Below are 18,032 nucleotides of genomic sequence, written 5' to 3'. Positions count from 1 at the left end.
TATATATATATATACATATATATATATATATATATATATATATATATATACATATGTATATACATATATATATATATATATATATATATATATATATATATATATATATATACATATATATATTTCTGAAAACTCGATCTTCTGATCCATGTGTATGCAGATTTGTTGAGTTATAACTCAATGAGGAGTCGAGCTGACATACACAATTGGTCTAGAGATCATGCTGATGAAAAAATGAAACAACAGCCATGTTTTACAAGAAGGCAAGGCCACCTTCACCCCCAAATTTACATACAGTAACTCCACGGTAGCACAATCAAGAAGTGAAAAAATATCTTGAAGAAAGGAATCTCTGTTGATGTCCTCCTCGAAATTGCAACTGCAGGAATTTCCTATGAAAAAGCAATGATGATGAAGTTACAGCGCAATGAGCTGTGCTTGGCGAGTAAGACCCTCATCCATTCTGCAGCCGATGAACGGTGCAGAAGTCATGTGATGCATAAAAGGCAGCAGTCACATATTCAGTATGCTTCTCATTTAGAGTTTTTTACCAAGTTGCCCCAACACAAGCTCGCCCACACTTCATCCTTTTGTGATGATGGCTCCAGGTTTGTCACAAACAGTTTCTCTGACATTTCCACTCCTCATACATTTCTAAACCTATTTTCTTGTTCCTCTTTCACAAACTTCTCCATTCCTTCTGCCTTTCTTCACTGAATGAGCAAGAAGACGGGATTGCCCAGTTGTTGAATTAATTTTCAGTTTCATCTCTTGACAACTCTTCCTTCTCTCTTCTTCTACTTTCTACTGGCTTTCCATTACCTGTCCTTGTGAATGTCAGGCTTTTCTTTCATTATGTCCAGTCTGTTTTCTCAGGTATATTTTGATGATTTACTGTGCCTCTGCAACTGTCTGTCTGTCAAAAGACACAGACGCTTCCTTAATTTCCTATCAGACAATGGCTATTTATTTATTTTATGTATGTATGTATGCCTACCTGCATGCATTTATGTATGCATTTACTTATTTAATTATTTTATAGCTGTTAACAGGGTGAGTGGGCCAGTCACATGGACCCTTAGCAGCCACAACCCAAGCCATGTAGTAGCAACAATCAAGAAAAATATTAAATATTTATACACATAAACAAAACTATGCATGCAATATTTAGTTGTAGAACAGACCAAATCTTATTAGGTAGTATTTCAGTGGTAACATGTTTGAAGCAGAGGCAAGAATAATCAATTATATAACTTTCAAATCAATAACATTTGTTAAAATGATAGCGAACAACAAATGAACAAGACTTAACAGTTTTTAAATTGGTAGCTAAGGCATTTTGTTGTAAAATTTGTACATAACACTATCTGTACAATTTACCACAATGAATCCAACACTGAAACATGGTTGTATACACATCCTAGCACTGTAAAAACACTATAAAAAACTGAATGCCGAAATAAAACTTGTTTGATTTTATTATAATGTGAGTGCTTTCGCGAATACAATCACTTCATCAGACACCAACAAATAATAAATTTGTATATAAATACTAAATTAAAATTCAAAACAACCATTCAGAGCAATAATGTAATTAATGGTTGTTGGGTAACAAAGGGAAACAATGTATATCCCATCAATTATACTACAATCACTTACGCTTTAGCCTACATTGCTTAAGCACAGGTTTCATTAAAATATAATCATTTAACCCTTTACCTACATGCAACCTAAGTCTTAAAATCCATTTAAATTCACAATTCTCCATAACATTCACAGTATCTCCCAACCGCATGCCTTCATATATCATATCTATCACCATAAATTTAAAACTATGTATTATCCCCTCTTTCAGCGTGTACTTGGCAACTGCACTAAACATTTGTCTTCTGTGTATACAATACATATGATCATGGATTCTCTGTCTAAGCCTTCTCTGACATTTTCCAACATAAAAAGAGGCACAGTGTGTGCAGTAAGCTAAGTAAACTATATTCCTTGTATTGCAATCTGCATTAATTAAAAAGTTATACTCTTTACCGTAATCTGGATATACTGATCTGCCTGCTGTATCAACATAGTCAGAGAAGGCACAATTATAGCATTTCTTAGTATCTCTATTCATCATGACCCTTTATTCTTTCTAAATTTTCTGGCATTTCAGATAACATAGCATCCTCTTTAACGACATGTTATTCTTATAATGAAACCTCAGTGTCATTCCAACAAGACTGAACAATGCAGGATCATTATTAAGTATATTCCAGTGCTTCTATACAATCTGTTTTAAGGCCATAGTATCTGAGCTGAAAACCACGAGGACAGACAATAGTTTATCGTGAGTCCTAACTGGTTCACTCATACTATTATGTGATGAAAAATAAGGTTTAGCTCTAGTTGTACACATATTAATTACATTAGATCTAGTTAAAAATAACTCATTATTCTTATAACCTCTTACCCTAAAATTAGCATCCAACTCATCCAAATCAGGGTGAAAATCATCATCCCTCACATCTAATCTAGAGGTACGCATCAATTCCCCAGTAATAACATTTTTAAAAAAGTGAGGGGCATGCATGCTGGATCGATGAAGTAATGAAAACCTATGGCATTCCTTTCTATACAACTTCATATAAAACTCGCCATCACTATTTCTGCATATTTCCACTTCTAAAAACTCTATCTCTACATTTGAACTATTCATAGAAAAAGATAAAGAAGATGAACTATGTTCTATATATCTTAAAAACATACCAAGTTGCTCGTAAGTCCCCCCCCCCAAATAAATATATCGTCCACAAAACGACGATACAGATGTATCTCCTCATAATATTCAGAAGGGATCACCACACACGTTTCCCATTGACCCATAACCATGTTGGTGTAGCTATTGACACAAGATGTGCCCATAGCTGCTCCAGCACCTTGTAAATAATAGTTATTAAAAACAAATACATTATGCTCCAAAACACATTCTAACAAAAAAAAAATAACATTTTCATAAAATGCAAATCATAAGTACTAAATCTTAATAAAAACAACTTTATCATTTTTACACCTTCCATATTTGGTATCACTGTAAAGAGTGATTTAACATCAATCATAACCATATATTATACCATGACCCCCCCAAAATGTGCATGCTGATTGGCCAGCGTGCACATTGTAAATCGAGTTATACTAATGGAAAAAGGTCCGGTCGCCCGGACTTTTTTCCATTAGTATAACTCTACTTTTAAAACACTGTCTCGATATGTTAAATGGGTTTAACATAGTGAGACAGCTTTAAAATAAGCAACGGAGATCTCCGTTGCTTATTTTAAAGCTGTCTCGCTATGCTAAACCCATTTAACACAGCGAGACAGGTTTTAAAAAAAAAAAACAATGGAGAAAGCAAGATCTCCGTTGCTTTTTTTACTGTTTCGCTATGTTAAATGGGTTTAACATAGCGAGACAGTTTTAAAATAAGCAACGAACATCTTTGTTGCTTATTTTAAAACTGTCTCGCTATGTTAAACCCATTTAACATAGCGAAAACAGTAAAAAAAAAGCAATGGAGATCTTGCTTTCTCTGTTGCTTTTGCCCACAGCTCTGATGTACTGCACAGGCGTGCAGTACATCAGAACTGCCGCGGATACCAGACATCTGCGGAAGGGCAGTAAACAGGCATTATACTATGCCATTATTTAAGAAAAGTAATAGTTTCTTTTCTTAAATAATGTCATATATAGCAATAACCCACTTCTGGGTGTGGGTAATGCTGTATTTACCCATGGTTGGCTTTGTTTGGTCCCTCGGGCTTTGCCCTCGGGACCAAACCATGCCAACCGTGGGTAAATCCAGCATTACCCACACCCAGGCGTGGGTTATTGCTATAATAATTATTGCTTCTAGGCAGATTACTAGTTTGTTCATATAACTCATTGGAAAACTTTTTAGTATCACATAAAACATATTCATAATTTCTCAAAACAAGATTTAAGAAGTGTTCTATATAAATAGATGCTGGCTCAGTAATCCAGCCTGCCCCCGCCACTATAGGGCAGAATGGAGGAAGAATAGGATGCTTATGTATTTTTGGCATTCCATGTAGGCAAGAAATGGTAGGTTCTTCCACATTCTGGTTATGTTATCATTAATAAGACACTCACATAAGTTATCCCTATACCTTTCGCAAAGATTAACAATCTCCACAAGGGTAAATAGTTCTACATGTGTGATCATCCTTAAGCATATCACTCATGGAATTATAATAAAACAAAGCATCCATTATAACTACAGAATCTCCCTTATCAGCAGGACAAATAACAACACTTCTATCAGATTTAAGTTCATATAAGGCTTTCCTCTCCTCCAAAGTCATATTAAAAAACTTTCTATTTCTGTTATTGTTATCGAACAAATTATATGTATCATTCTTACATACACGCACAAAAGCATCTACAACCGGATGATTCTGTGGTGTGTATAAACTTGGTTTCTTAAACACATAAAATTCACTACTAGACAAATCATTCTGAAAAACAGTCTTTAAGGTAAGGTTACATGTGAACATATGTAAATCAATAATACTTTGCCCTAAGTCACCTTGCTAGGAAGGAATAAATGAGAGCCCTTTCTCCAGGACTCGTGTCTCAAATTAAGTCAAAACTCCAGCTGATATTTTCCAAATCAATTGCTCTTTCTCCCCCACATTTTCTTGATAGACTTCTGGGTTACCTCGGTTAATGGATGTTTTCTCTTTCTCTTCCGCCGACTCTGTGATTGCTCCTTGGACTGTGGATGCCCCATCCTTATAGGAAGGGGTAAAGCATGAAAAACACTTCTTTCTGTACTATTTTTCTCCATACTACTGGTTCAGTATCTTTCCTTAAATACTTAGCTGATACTTCACTATTAACTGTGATTAATGCAGTGGATGTATCCTTACCTGTAGGTGTTTTATAAATTGAGGGGTCAATAAGAGTAACCAAAATGTCAAACCTGTCCTAACCACGGCATCTGTAGACTTAACATTATCCCCTTGTACTCTAGAAACATTCCATGGTGATGTAAACACATGATTGTCACTAAAATCCTTAATGTCCCTATTTAATTTTCTTCTGTTTTGTTGAAGATGTTTCTTTTCATAAGGAGAGACACTATAAATTATCTCACTGAGCAGTACATCCACTTCATTATCAGGCATCAGTCCATATAATTCAATCTGTTGTGCATCAGTCTTATTAACCAAATCTCTCTCCTGGGGTCTAAAGCAAAGATGCATAAACCCTGAGGAACAACACTTAGCTTAGATTTAAATAGAGAGCCACTTCGGACGCATCACCTTCAATAGCAGCTGTTTGAATATCCTCATTTAATAATGGATTGGAATTCAGTTCCATAAACTTGGACAGTGTCTCACCATATTAGAAGCATGATTTGGAGAACAATCTATACAATTTAAAATTAATACAGATTCAAAGGCTGCACCTTGAGGCTTGTATCCATTTAAGTGTTGTTCCTCTGGGTTTATACATTCTTAAAATGCCCACCTATGGGGATGCCTATCCCAAGCTTTTTGCGAAGTGACAGTGTGTTAATCCAGATTTTAGCTTCCAATATATGCAGCTTTTAATTGATTACTTTAGACCCCAGGAGAGAGATTTGCTTAATAAGTCACTGGGGGATTCATTGACATCTCCTAATTTGCAATCATCTGCAAATTTAGTCAGCCAGAGGCCATTAACATTGCCCTTGACTTCATAGAATTAAATGCCAAAAAAAGAGTGGTCCCAGGACTGATCCCTGAGGGACTTCACTTGTGACTGACATCTTTGTAGAGGTGGACTCTCCAATTCTAACTTACTGGCTCCTGTCTGTGAGCCAAATAGCTATCCACCGGGTGACATAAAGGTTTGTACCTAAACTCTTAAGTTTATCATCAATGCCTGAGTGTGCTATTATGTAAAATGCCTTGCCCAGGTCAAGGTAGGCAGTGTGAATCATTTTGCCATCATCCATTCCTTTGGTGACCTTCTCAAAGAAGTCCACCAGGTTGAGTAGGCATGACCTGCCTTGATGAAACTAAATTGGGTTGGGCCAGTGTCGGGAGGTTTCTTTTGTCATTATCAATCATTTCCATGACAATTCTTTGCATGGCTTTGCATATGAGACTAGTGAGACTTATGAGTCTGTAGTTTCCAGGGTCGTTAGATGGCTGACCTTTGTGGAGGGATGACTGCTGCTGTTTTTCATTCATGAGGCATAAAGCCTGTTTCGAGGCTACAGTTAAATAGAAATTACAGTGGTCCTGATAGGCGATGTTTCATGCTATTTAGAAGGAATCTTGGAATATTGTCTGGGCTCATTGATGCAGTGCTCTTGGCTTTAGGGATAGTGTTGAGGACCTGTTTCATATGGTAGTAGGGGGAGTTATATTTGATGGTATTTCCTGATGGAAAATTGAGGAAGAGAGGGGTAAAGTTCTGGATGAATTTGGCAGCCAGTAGATCTGCTATATCTTCTGGCTCAGTATAGTTGGCTGCATTAACAATGAGCTCTACACACAATTGTCTATTTCCGTTGAGGTTGTGGACATAACTAAATAATGCTTTATGATTGTTCTTGGCCTGAGAGACCAAATTTACCTCAAATTTGGCTTTGGAAGACTTTATTTGTCCTCTCAGCTGTTTAGTTTGATGAGAGTGATTTTATCCTGCTGGGTGATGCACCTCCTAATTTTTGCCATGATTTTCTTTCTTTTGTTATACATCCTTCTGATGCTGTGATTCCACCAGGGTGGCTTGTTTTTTTTTTTTTTGAGTTAGTTCTGCACTTCTTCCTAGTTGGTACAGTTACCTCTATACAGTTATTAACATGCTTGTATAGGGTTTCTGTGAACAGTTTGACAAAGGCAGTAGTGTTCACAGGGTTATGGAGGCTTGAAATGTTGCCAGGTCATCACTTAATAGTAAGAAGTTAGCCTTAGAGTAGCCCCTGAATATTCTAGGGTTAGCTGGTGTTCCAAGTTTTATTTTTAATTCAAAGGAGACCATTTTGTGGTTTGACCTTACTAGATAAGACATTACACTAGGAGATTGTGAAAAACTGAAAAGCTGCCAGCCCAGCCAGATAAAATCTTGTAAATAATTCTATGTCATTTGTAAATATTAATGTAATCCACAGGCTGTTCACAAATGTAAAGAAAACTGTGCATGTTCTGAGCTTCAAAAATGTAACCACAGTGCACTCTTTTGGAAGAAAGCTGATAAAGTAAAGCATTTTATGACTGTTTTTTTTCTCAAAGCTCGGAGATAGAATGTCTGGACTAAGGAATTCACTCTATTATTCTGAGACCAGAGTTAATTGCTAGATTTTACATGTATAATGTCTTTTATTACTTGTGGTTTCCTGGCCAGGTGCAAGATCAAAGAACTGTTAAAAATCTCAGTTTCTGTTAGCTTGGGAAATTAAATCAGAAGTGTCAATAATGATGTAATCTAAAATGAGTCAGCAGTGATGTATTATCAGTTTATGACTTTCTCAGAGAGAGAGAGAATTAGAGCATTTTGGATTTTGTCTGAACTTGAACACATCAACTCACCTATACTCTGCCTTTGCTTTGTATGTATGTAAGCTATTTAGAACATTATTTATCTTAGAAATAGATAGAAAATAGTAAGTTTAGTCTAGCTGTTTTCTTTATTTATATCAGGCTATTCTACAGTATTATTTTAAGCATTTTCCTGTGTTTAAACTATTGACTAGCACTGTGTTGAATCGAGGAGCTTTGTCTTGTGTTTTTATTATTTAATATTAAATATTTTTAAACCTTTCAACTGTGGCTGTTTTGTGTAGAGATAATTTAAGCTCTAGAGTACATTGCATGTATATACTGATACTGTACAAGGCCACTCCAATGAGCCTTAAAAGTTCTGGTCACACTTACTAATTGGATAATTATATTGCACAGTAAAATTGGACACCCTTTGGGAAGGGCCTTATTAGTAGCTGTTAAATAGGGGTTCTGGTGGCAGTGGATTATCACCTTATAGCCTGGATAGAAGGAGCACAGCTAGTGAACCTCTGGTAGCCTTCCCCAGGAGTGTCTGTGTGTTTGTATATAACTCATATCTTAAAGTGTGTGGGTGTCAGCTACTTGAGGAGGGACACGAAGCACTGGTTGGACAGAGAGAGAGAGTGCTAAGAGGACTTGGCTTGGGACCCTGGTTAAGGACCCCACTCTATAGCTGTGCTAGTGGGGAGTCTTATTGGGGATCTGGAGAGAAAGGGAGAAACCAGCCCCAGACTGACTGTGATCTCTGTGTGTTCTTAAGGGAAATTGTACTTTATTGTGTGTGTACTTGTTATTCTTCCCAATGTGCATGCCCCTCACTGGGGCTAGTGGTGAGGATTGAGGCTCCTTGATTACTGGGCCAGTGCACAGGTGTCACAGGGGTATGCAGTACTCTCCTATATTAGTGAGGACCAGATCTAGTATGGCTGCACCCTGGTTGGTGAATTGACAATTTGGCCCAGGCCCATGTTTTGTTTATATGTGTGGCAAAGTGAAGAATTCAACAAGTTTTAGAAAATGGGTGACCTGTACATCACCACTCTGACTGGCGAATGAATGTTCTCCAGCAGAGTGTTAATTTACAGGTAATGCCTGCTGAAAAAAGAGTATGTCCCTTCATGGCAGCATTATCAAGCTGCAGTGGAGCTAGGACTGAAAACAAACTAACGGCCACTATTATTTTACACTCGCTAAGCAGAGCCTTTGCTGTTTAGTGAGTGTAAAATAAAAAAGAGCAAAATAAAAAGTGTGTGTGTGTGTGTGTGTGTGTGTGTGTGTGTGTGTGTGTGTGTGTGTGTGTGTGTGTGTGTGTGTCTGAGTGTGAGAGTATATGCATGTATGAAAGAGGGAGAGAGATGATCGAAAATAAATGAAACATAAAAAAGTGTGTGTGTATGTGTGTTTACATTGCTGTCTGCCTGTATGAGGGAATATGTGCATGAAAGCAGAAAAAACTGTGTGTGTTTGTGTGTGTGTGTGTGTGTGTGTGTGTGTGTGTGTGTGTGTGTGTGTGTGTGTGTGTGAGAAAGTGAAGACTGAGAGCGATCAGGCAATCCCTGGCAGCAGCATCACATAAGAGGTTTGCGTCCCTCTCATACCTTTGAATCTCTTGGCACAAGAAATGTGGACAGAGCCACAAATTATGGGGAAACAAAGGACCAAATATAGGGATGGAGTTTATATATTGTTTGCATAAACTTAGATAGTTGCTAGAATAACAGCTTTTCCATTAGCATGTATTTTCTCAAGGATATGAAGTCTGAAACTCAAAGTCTGTCATTACTTAATGAATTTGATCCACAGTGATTTCACAGAACACTACAAATTTTATGATGAATGGACAAACAATATGAGCCAAAACTCTGGATATTCTGCAAAAATCTGGACAGTTGAGAGGTATGTTCTTGACTCTTTGCTTAAAACAACAGGATAAGCCTAAAATAAAGGGGAGGCAAAGGCTCAAAATAGGACCATATTTAATTGAATATTGGGATTTGTGTTAGCATACATTTTCAGAAGCAGTGATATGCCTGTGAGAGAGAGTGAGTGAGCTGGACTACTGGTAGCAGCAACAGTAAAAAGGCTTCATACATCTGAACCTTTCAGCTGAAGAAATCTGGATAAAGCCTAAAATAAACAGAGAAACAAAGGGTAAAAAATAGAAACGGATTTTAATTATTGCTCTTATAAAATTACAAACTTGCTTATGTGAAGGATTTCTGTTAGCTTGAATTTTCTGAAGAAAATAAAAGCCTGAAACTCAAATGTATATCATTATTTAGTAACTTCAATTTCCAATGACTGCCAACAAACTGAACCAAAAAAAATGAAGTAAATACCTGGATATTTTTTTAAAGTGTTATATTTTGGATGTAAAATGTTTCCTCCAACACCATTAACATATACTACAGCCAGTCTGGAACATTAGGTGGAGGAACTATTTTACATCAAAATATATAAAAAATATATAATAATAAAAAAATAATAAGTACTTAAAACACAACAATTTTACAGACAGCCCATTCTCTAAATGCACTAATGTCCTCCAGGGTGTGTGTTATTGTGGAAATAAGGCACTTCCAGGGGTGTACAGGCCCTCCACCTGACAACAGACAGACAACACATTTACCCTGGTGTGCCATAAAAAGTATTCCATCAAGTCTCTTTACTCCTGATTTCTGAATAGCACTTTCCTACAATTAATTGCAAAAAAAAAAAAAAAAAAAAAGCTACGTATCTCTCCAGAGTTTATGCCAGCCTAACCATGCACACTAAAATATACAATTTGAATTGTGTTCTGGCTGCTCACATGGTTATCTTTGCATACTAGTTTTGTTACAGCATAACTTGAAATATGTTATTTCTTGTGGAGTTACATAATGAAAGAGCTTCCTGTGCTTCTTTTTAACAAAGACCTCCAGATCTCTGATGTACCACTACTTTCAGGGACTGAAATGTTAAATGTACTGAAACCATTTAAATGTTCACATGTGAGTATAATGTATTACCTGACATTGCATCCTCACCCTTCCTCTCTCATATTCACTTCCTTGTCCCCTTCTTCACACCTGTACTCTTTTTCTAATTACTTGTATATTTTGTAAATATGCCAATGGCAGTTTATCTTTTTATTGTACTCACTGTGCTTTACAGAGTAGCAAAAACACCAATCTGTATGCCTTTTGAACAGCTGATCTATATTTTTACTTTGTTGTCTATTTGGTATATTCTGTTATGTGCCACTCTTGATCAGTTTCCTACCAGGGTTAACAGACTAAACAAAACTATCTAACTAAAAAAAAGACTCATGAATTAGGTGTGCATACAACATATTATTGCATGCTGTGCACTTGCAAAGACTCTCATCAAAAATGCACAAGTACAAGTAAGTAAGTGCATGAGGAAGATGTCTTGGAATAAGCATGTGCATATCAAAAGGTAGTATTCAAGTAAAGGCAGAAAGTACCCTGGGACGTGTAAAGGAAAATAATTGTGCTCTTGGTATTCAAACTAAAATAAAAAAATGTTATAAAGTAATATAAAGCAACATCAAACTGAAGAGCAGACATCTTGTCTGTGAAGACATTCGATGCAAATCAGAGTAAAAGAGCACTCTGCACCATTTACTCTGAAGTGCAGGATCAATACCTGATTAATCTGTACAAAATAACAGTAATTCCAAAATTATAACTGTTTCAGTATTATAAATAAATAAATAAATAAAATAAACAGAAAAACACCACTTGTAAAAATTTAATAACAACAAAACAAGCTTTTGTGTTCAAAAAATGCTTCATCAGGTTTAAAGAACATCCCAAATAACAGATATTTATACACACACACACACACACACACACACACACACACACACACACACACACACACACACACACACATATATATATATATATATATATATATATATATATATATGGTGTTAGGAAAGGTGTTTCTACAAATACACGTTTCTGAAAAAGGAGATGTACATAAATTTAAATTCCATGGTCTGATGAAGTCTGGATCACTATGGATGAAAGCACTCAGTTTTTTGGTTTATTTTTATTGTTTAAATAAAGTTTATGGTTATGTTTATTGGAAGAGCTATATTTTATTCAACTTTTATTTATTTTGGAAGTTTTCCTAAAGCTTTTTCTTCCATTTGGCTTACAGAAGCTGCAACAGGTTTCTGCTTGTGTGGACAGACGTTCTGGGTGGCCTGGCTGGATTCTTGATAGATTAATAGTGTTCTGAGCTTCTGTATTGTTGGTGCTGCAGATTGTCTCTATTAATATATAGTGGTTTGATGTCATTAATTTAACTGCTCCGGTAGCATTGTCGCCTCACAGTAAGACGTTGTCCTGTTCGATTCTCAGCTAGAGTGTCTTCTGTGTGGAGACATGCATGAATGGGTGTACCTTTGTTGAAGGCTGTGTGTCAGGGCTGGCAACTCAGCATGTAAAAATCTACTGCCAATCATTAGTGGACCGGAGTTCTGCTGTGGCGAGCCCTAACCGGGAAAAGCAGAAAGACACAAACAATTATCAGTGTGATGCTGCCAGCCCAGCTATCTGGAATTTTGTAAATAATCATATGTAATTTGTGAATATCAATATGATGCATATGCTTGTCTTACAAACGTAAGAGAACTATATGTTATCTGTATATTAAACTACTAGTACAAAAGTGTGTGTTGAACAGGGTTTGTACAGTACTGAGCTTCAAGAATGTAACCACAGCATACCCTGCTGGAACATGAAGGTTAACTTACAAAACTTCAAGAAAATAAGTTGAAATAAATTGCTTTACAATGTCCTATAAAAGTTAAATTTAATGCAGAAAGCAGACACAATGTCTAGAGCTAGAAGTTTTTCTATTGCCTGAAAAGAAAAATAATTACTAGGTTTAAAATGTAAAGTGTTTGATTGCTTTATGACTTCCTACCAGCTACACATCTGAGAGATATGTACTTCTCACACAGAAATGTAAAAATTCTGTTAGTTCCTGTTTTAGCCTGGGAACTGAAGTCAAGTGACAAAAAGTGATGTCATCCAGGCTAACCCAGCAGTAATGTCTGATATTAATTTAAAAAATATCTCAGAGAGAGACTGTGGATTATGTATTATGTCTTTGACCTGGAAACATCCATCATCATCACCAAATACAATTGCCTTGCTAATAGTAAGTAACTAGAGTACTGTAATTTCTTTTAGAGATAAATAGGAATATAATAAAGATTAGTTTAGATGTTTTCTGAATTTATTTGAGACTGTTCTGCAATGTTGTTTTAAAATATTTCTGTGATTCTGAACTCTGAAGTAATTGTGTTTGTTTATTGAGTATTGTTTTGTTCTATTGTTAGTCATTATTAAATATATTTAAACCTATCTTTGTGGCTGATATTTATGAGATGTATTTAAGCTCTTAGAGTACTTGAATATCTGTTTGGTGGCACTGTACAAGCCACTCCAATAGCCTTTCTTGGTCAGACTACAATTTGGATAATAGTAACATTACACAGTAGAAATGGGCACCCTTTGCAGGGGCCTTAAGTGCTGATAAAGAGCTGGCTGGTGGCAATGATAACTGCCTTATAGTCTGGGCAAAAGGTGGCACAGCTAGGAAGCCTGTGCCAGCCTTCGCCAGGTGTATGTGTACTTGCATATAAATCAAATCTCAAAGTGTGTGTGTGTATGTGTGTGTGTGTGTGTGTGTGTGTGTGTGTGTGTGTGTGTGTGTGTGTGTGTGTGTGTGTGTGTGTGTGTGTGTGTGTGTGTCAGCTACGTGGGCAGGGACATGAAGAACTGATTGGACAGAGAGGATGCTGGAGGTCTTAGCTGGGCCACTCGGCTGAGGTCTCAACCCTATAATTGTGCCAGTGGGGAGTCTTATTGGAGATCTGGAGAAAGAGGGAGAAACCAGCCCCAGACTGACTGTGATCGCTGTGTGCTCCTAAGGGAAATTGTACTTTACTGTGTGTGTACTTGTCATCCTCCTATTGTGTACATCCCTCACTTTTGCCAGTGGTGAGGATTGAGGCTTCTTGATTACTGGGCCAGTGCAGGGGCATTACAATGAGTATAAGTGGATGACATGACTGTATGCAGTAATTGAGCCAGGATTAAATGAGTCTTGTTCTTTAAGACCAGTGCTGAAGCTACATGGATTAGATCATTAATTGATTAATACAAAAATACATAACTCTGAAAGACCACAGAAAGCCTAATGTGAGAGGGTAGAACCTGAATTATTCTGATAGGAAGGGAGTGGCATTGAAGGAAATGTTAGTCATTCAATATGAAAGGAGACTGCTGTCAGCAGAACTCCTAAATAAATGAATATGCTTCGGTTTTGAAAGAGACAATGGAAGAAGAGGTATGACAAAATGCAATGGGCCGGCATTTCTGCCACATTAAGTCATAACTCCTTACCAGATATTCAAAATTTTATGAGAAATAGGTTAAAAATGAGACAAAATCAGGAGGTTTTGCAAAATCCTTGACACTGGACACATACATTCAAAAGAACTGGCAGCACAGTACAAAAGCATTATGCCTGACTTGGCAATAACGCAAAGCCATACTTCTCCGATTCCTTTGTATATTTATTTCAGACAAAGCCAACAACAATTAAGCAAAGGTACACAATCACAGTGTATTTCCAAGTGTTCATCTAATTCACTTAAAAGGTGAATAGAACAATTGTTTGGCATCAACGTGCACATTATGAACAATACAAATGAAACAACTATTCTGGAATCAATATACACTTTCTGAACAATACAAAAGTTTACCTGCTACTATTCATATACTGTAATCCACAGTGATTTATCAGAAAATAAAATATTTTATGTGGGACATTGTAAAAATAAGAGGAAAATTCAGGGACATTCTGCAAAATACTCTGCTGCACAATTCTAATCTGTTGATTGTTCACTTAATTTTAAACTTCTTTTATGCAAGACTTCCAGTCAAACCAGCAATAATAGGAACAAAGGCATAAAATCATGTTGTTTCTTGTAAGTATTACTCTAATTTATTTAAAAGATGAATGGAACAACTGTTTTACTACTGTCTGCCAGCCACTGTTTCTAAATACGTTACACAATCGGTCAGATTCATGAATCTCCGTGCAAGAATAAGCTTATTCTTGCATGGAGAAGTCCATTTCCCTGCAGAGCAGCAGCACGTCATGCATATTAATGAAGGCATGCTGCTCAGCTCTTACACGGACATGGGTCTGTGTGCGAGTGCACGGGTTTGTGTCTGAGAGCAGTCCTCTCACAATACACAAGCCCCCTGCACTCCATAAATGCTGCACGGCAATGTAAAGAGTGTCCGCGGAATACCTCCCAACCCCCTAGAGTAAGAAATCTGGAGAAAGCAAACAAGTCTGGCTGTTACAGACTTATAGAAAGTTAATAGAACAACAGGTTATGCATTAGCATGATTTGCCGAAGGGAATGAAGTCAGAAGCTCAAATGTGTGTCAGCAGTATCTAACTGCAATCACCAAAATGTGTCACTAATTAGCCAGAAAGACACAAAAAAGGGCCAAAAATATAAGGCAAAAATCTGGACATATAAGGTTCTATTTTTTTTTCTACTCCAGAATAAAGTTTAAGTGTAGCTGCAAGGGTTTGCCTGTTGTGCAACTATGTATAGCAGCGTTTAAACCACGAAAGAAGTTAAGTAGAACTATACACAGAATGAAAGTGGAATAGTGTAGTGGTTAGAGCTTTTGCCTAGCATGCAGTAAAGCACAGTTCAAACCCCACATCAGACCAAACATTTTCATACGTGAAACACATCCGCAATGTATTTTTAATAAATAGGTAGCGCATATATTTACTTTCCCTATTGGCTTTCCCTTTGCATGTCCCCTTTTTCACCACTTTCCTATCACCCCTTTTTTCTTTTCTTTTAAAACAAATTAGCACAGAGGTAAGTGGGACTAAGCTGTTTTAAGCAGTAGTAAGTGGAATAAAGACTGTTTGCTCAGCACTAAGCAATCCCTACACAGATTAAGCACTTGTAAGGCTGTCTGTAAGCATATTTAACCAGAAATTAGCATTGCCTACTGCCACACAAACCCATGCAAACCTGCTTACAACTGCTTAAAAGTGCCTTAATCACTCTGTATCCAACGGACCTTGTTCTGCCCAGCAACAAAATAATCAGCCCTTGTAAGTCTTGGTCCCAGGACCCTGCACATCATAGCCACAGCATTTTACCACTAAGCCATCTGAGCTGTAGACATGTCTGATATTTTTTCAAACATATCATACAGCACAGTCAATCAACAGTAGGAAAAATGTATTTATATATGTATATGTATATATATATATATATATATATATATATATATATATATATATATATATATACACACATATATATATGTGTGTGTGTGTGTGTGTGTGTGTGTATATATATATATATATATATATATATATATATATATATATATATATATATATATATATATATATGTGTGTGTGTGTGTGTGTGTGTGTCTGTGTGTGTGTGTGTGTGTGTGTGTGTGTGTGTGTATATATATATATATATATATATATATATGTACATATATATATATATATATATATATATATATATATATATATATATATATATATATATATATATATATATATATATATATATATATATATATATACATATATATATATATATGTACGGATGTAGTGCAGTCGGACATCAGATTCACACTCTGAACCTCTTACTGCAACAAATCTGACCAAAGGCTGTGTAAATGGAGGTGAAGGGGCCCAAACTAGAGACCTGTTGTAATTATTGCCTTTATCCTTTCCTCCACAGCAGAACTGTTCTGCCTTGCACAAAATAATAAGGTCTGCCAAGTCCTGGACCCAGGGCATTTTAAACTATGATCAAAGCAATGTACCATTACATCATCTGAACCCTCCAAAATAGTGATGACATTCCAAACATATCAGTTAGTACAGTCATCTAACAGCAGCAAAAGGAGTCTGTAAAATCAGTCAGGTAGTCTATATATACATGTATATATGTATGGAGATGCATATATGTGGAAAAATCTATACATGACACACACAGACACAGACACACACACACACACACATATATATATATATATATATATATATATATATATATATATATATATATATATATATATATATATATATATATTCATCCACATTCATATCCACATATATGTGTATGTATATATATATATATATATATATATATATATATATATATATAAAAAATATGTGTATACATAAATATATAGAAATATATGACAGTTACAAAGACATGCAATCAGAGGATCATGCTGCTGCACACTGGAATTCTAGATCTGGAAATTCACTCACTGGAAGTATTCCTTAAAATGGGGATGACATCTGTGCTGTAACAGAGACCTGGTTAAAGGCAGCAGGAAGCACCCCTGCAGTACCAACCTATAATTAATTCCACAACTTTTGGCTGCAAAACGTGGACTGATGCACACACCTCCAGAGTGGTAGACCAACATTATGCATTACAGATCCTGCAGGAGTAGCTGACATTGGGTAAGACAATGGTTCAAGTTGTAGTCTGATGTAGGTCCCCATACATGTCCCAAGACTCACACTCCATGTCCATAAACACCCTAGAGAATATTAGTGTCCGACCTAACACTATCATAGTGGTTGACTTGAACTACCCCACCATTAACTGGGAAAGCTACTCATGTACCAATGCACATGCCCATTACATCAACCTGGTCCTTCCTAACATGGGTGACTGTTGCTCTACACCAATAGTCAACTCCTCCCTTGTTATATATGAACACAAATTAATCACCTTTGGAAATCATCAGCCCCCCCCCCCCACCCCCTGCACAGGTAACCACCATGAAAAGCCTTTCCAAAGCTAACTATGGCCTCATAAAATCATAAATTAAGAGGTTGCTAACCTCATGATAGCCATGCAAATGGAGACAAGTTGCATGACAGCTGAATCAAACAGCAATGCACTATGAACATGTACACAAATGCATGGATACCACCTTACCCAATACAAACATGACTCTCACCTCCAAAAAAAGGAAGCTGATCTGGTGATCCCCTGCCATAAATAAACTGTGCAACAGAAGGAGGGAACCGATATTGAATAAGGTGAAGTCCCAAGACAGGAAATAAACTCTTATCAGCCTCACTGAAAAGTTGAGATCCCTTATCAAATACTACAATGTTAGCTGTGAGAACAGAATTGGAGCACATAGTAAATACAACCACAAGGCCTCATGCAGGTATGTAAAGAATCTCCATGGCAATACCAATATTAGTTCTGAGCTACTAGACAATAGTACCTCCCAGACTGAGCCAACAAATAATGCCAATATGCTGACTGGCATCCTGAATGCAAACATTATCCCTCACCCCCCAAAGGACCATTCACAATACCAGTACACCACCAGAAACCAAGTA

Source organism: Protopterus annectens, chromosome 7.part0 (genome assembly GCF_019279795.1).
Source record: "Protopterus annectens isolate FY-2018-M chromosome 7.part0, PAN1.0, whole genome shotgun sequence".
NCBI classification, from domain to species: domain Eukaryota; kingdom Metazoa; phylum Chordata; order Ceratodontiformes; family Protopteridae; genus Protopterus; species Protopterus annectens.
The sequence above is the reverse complement of the archived record's forward strand: the minus strand, read 5'-3'. Positions refer to the sequence as shown.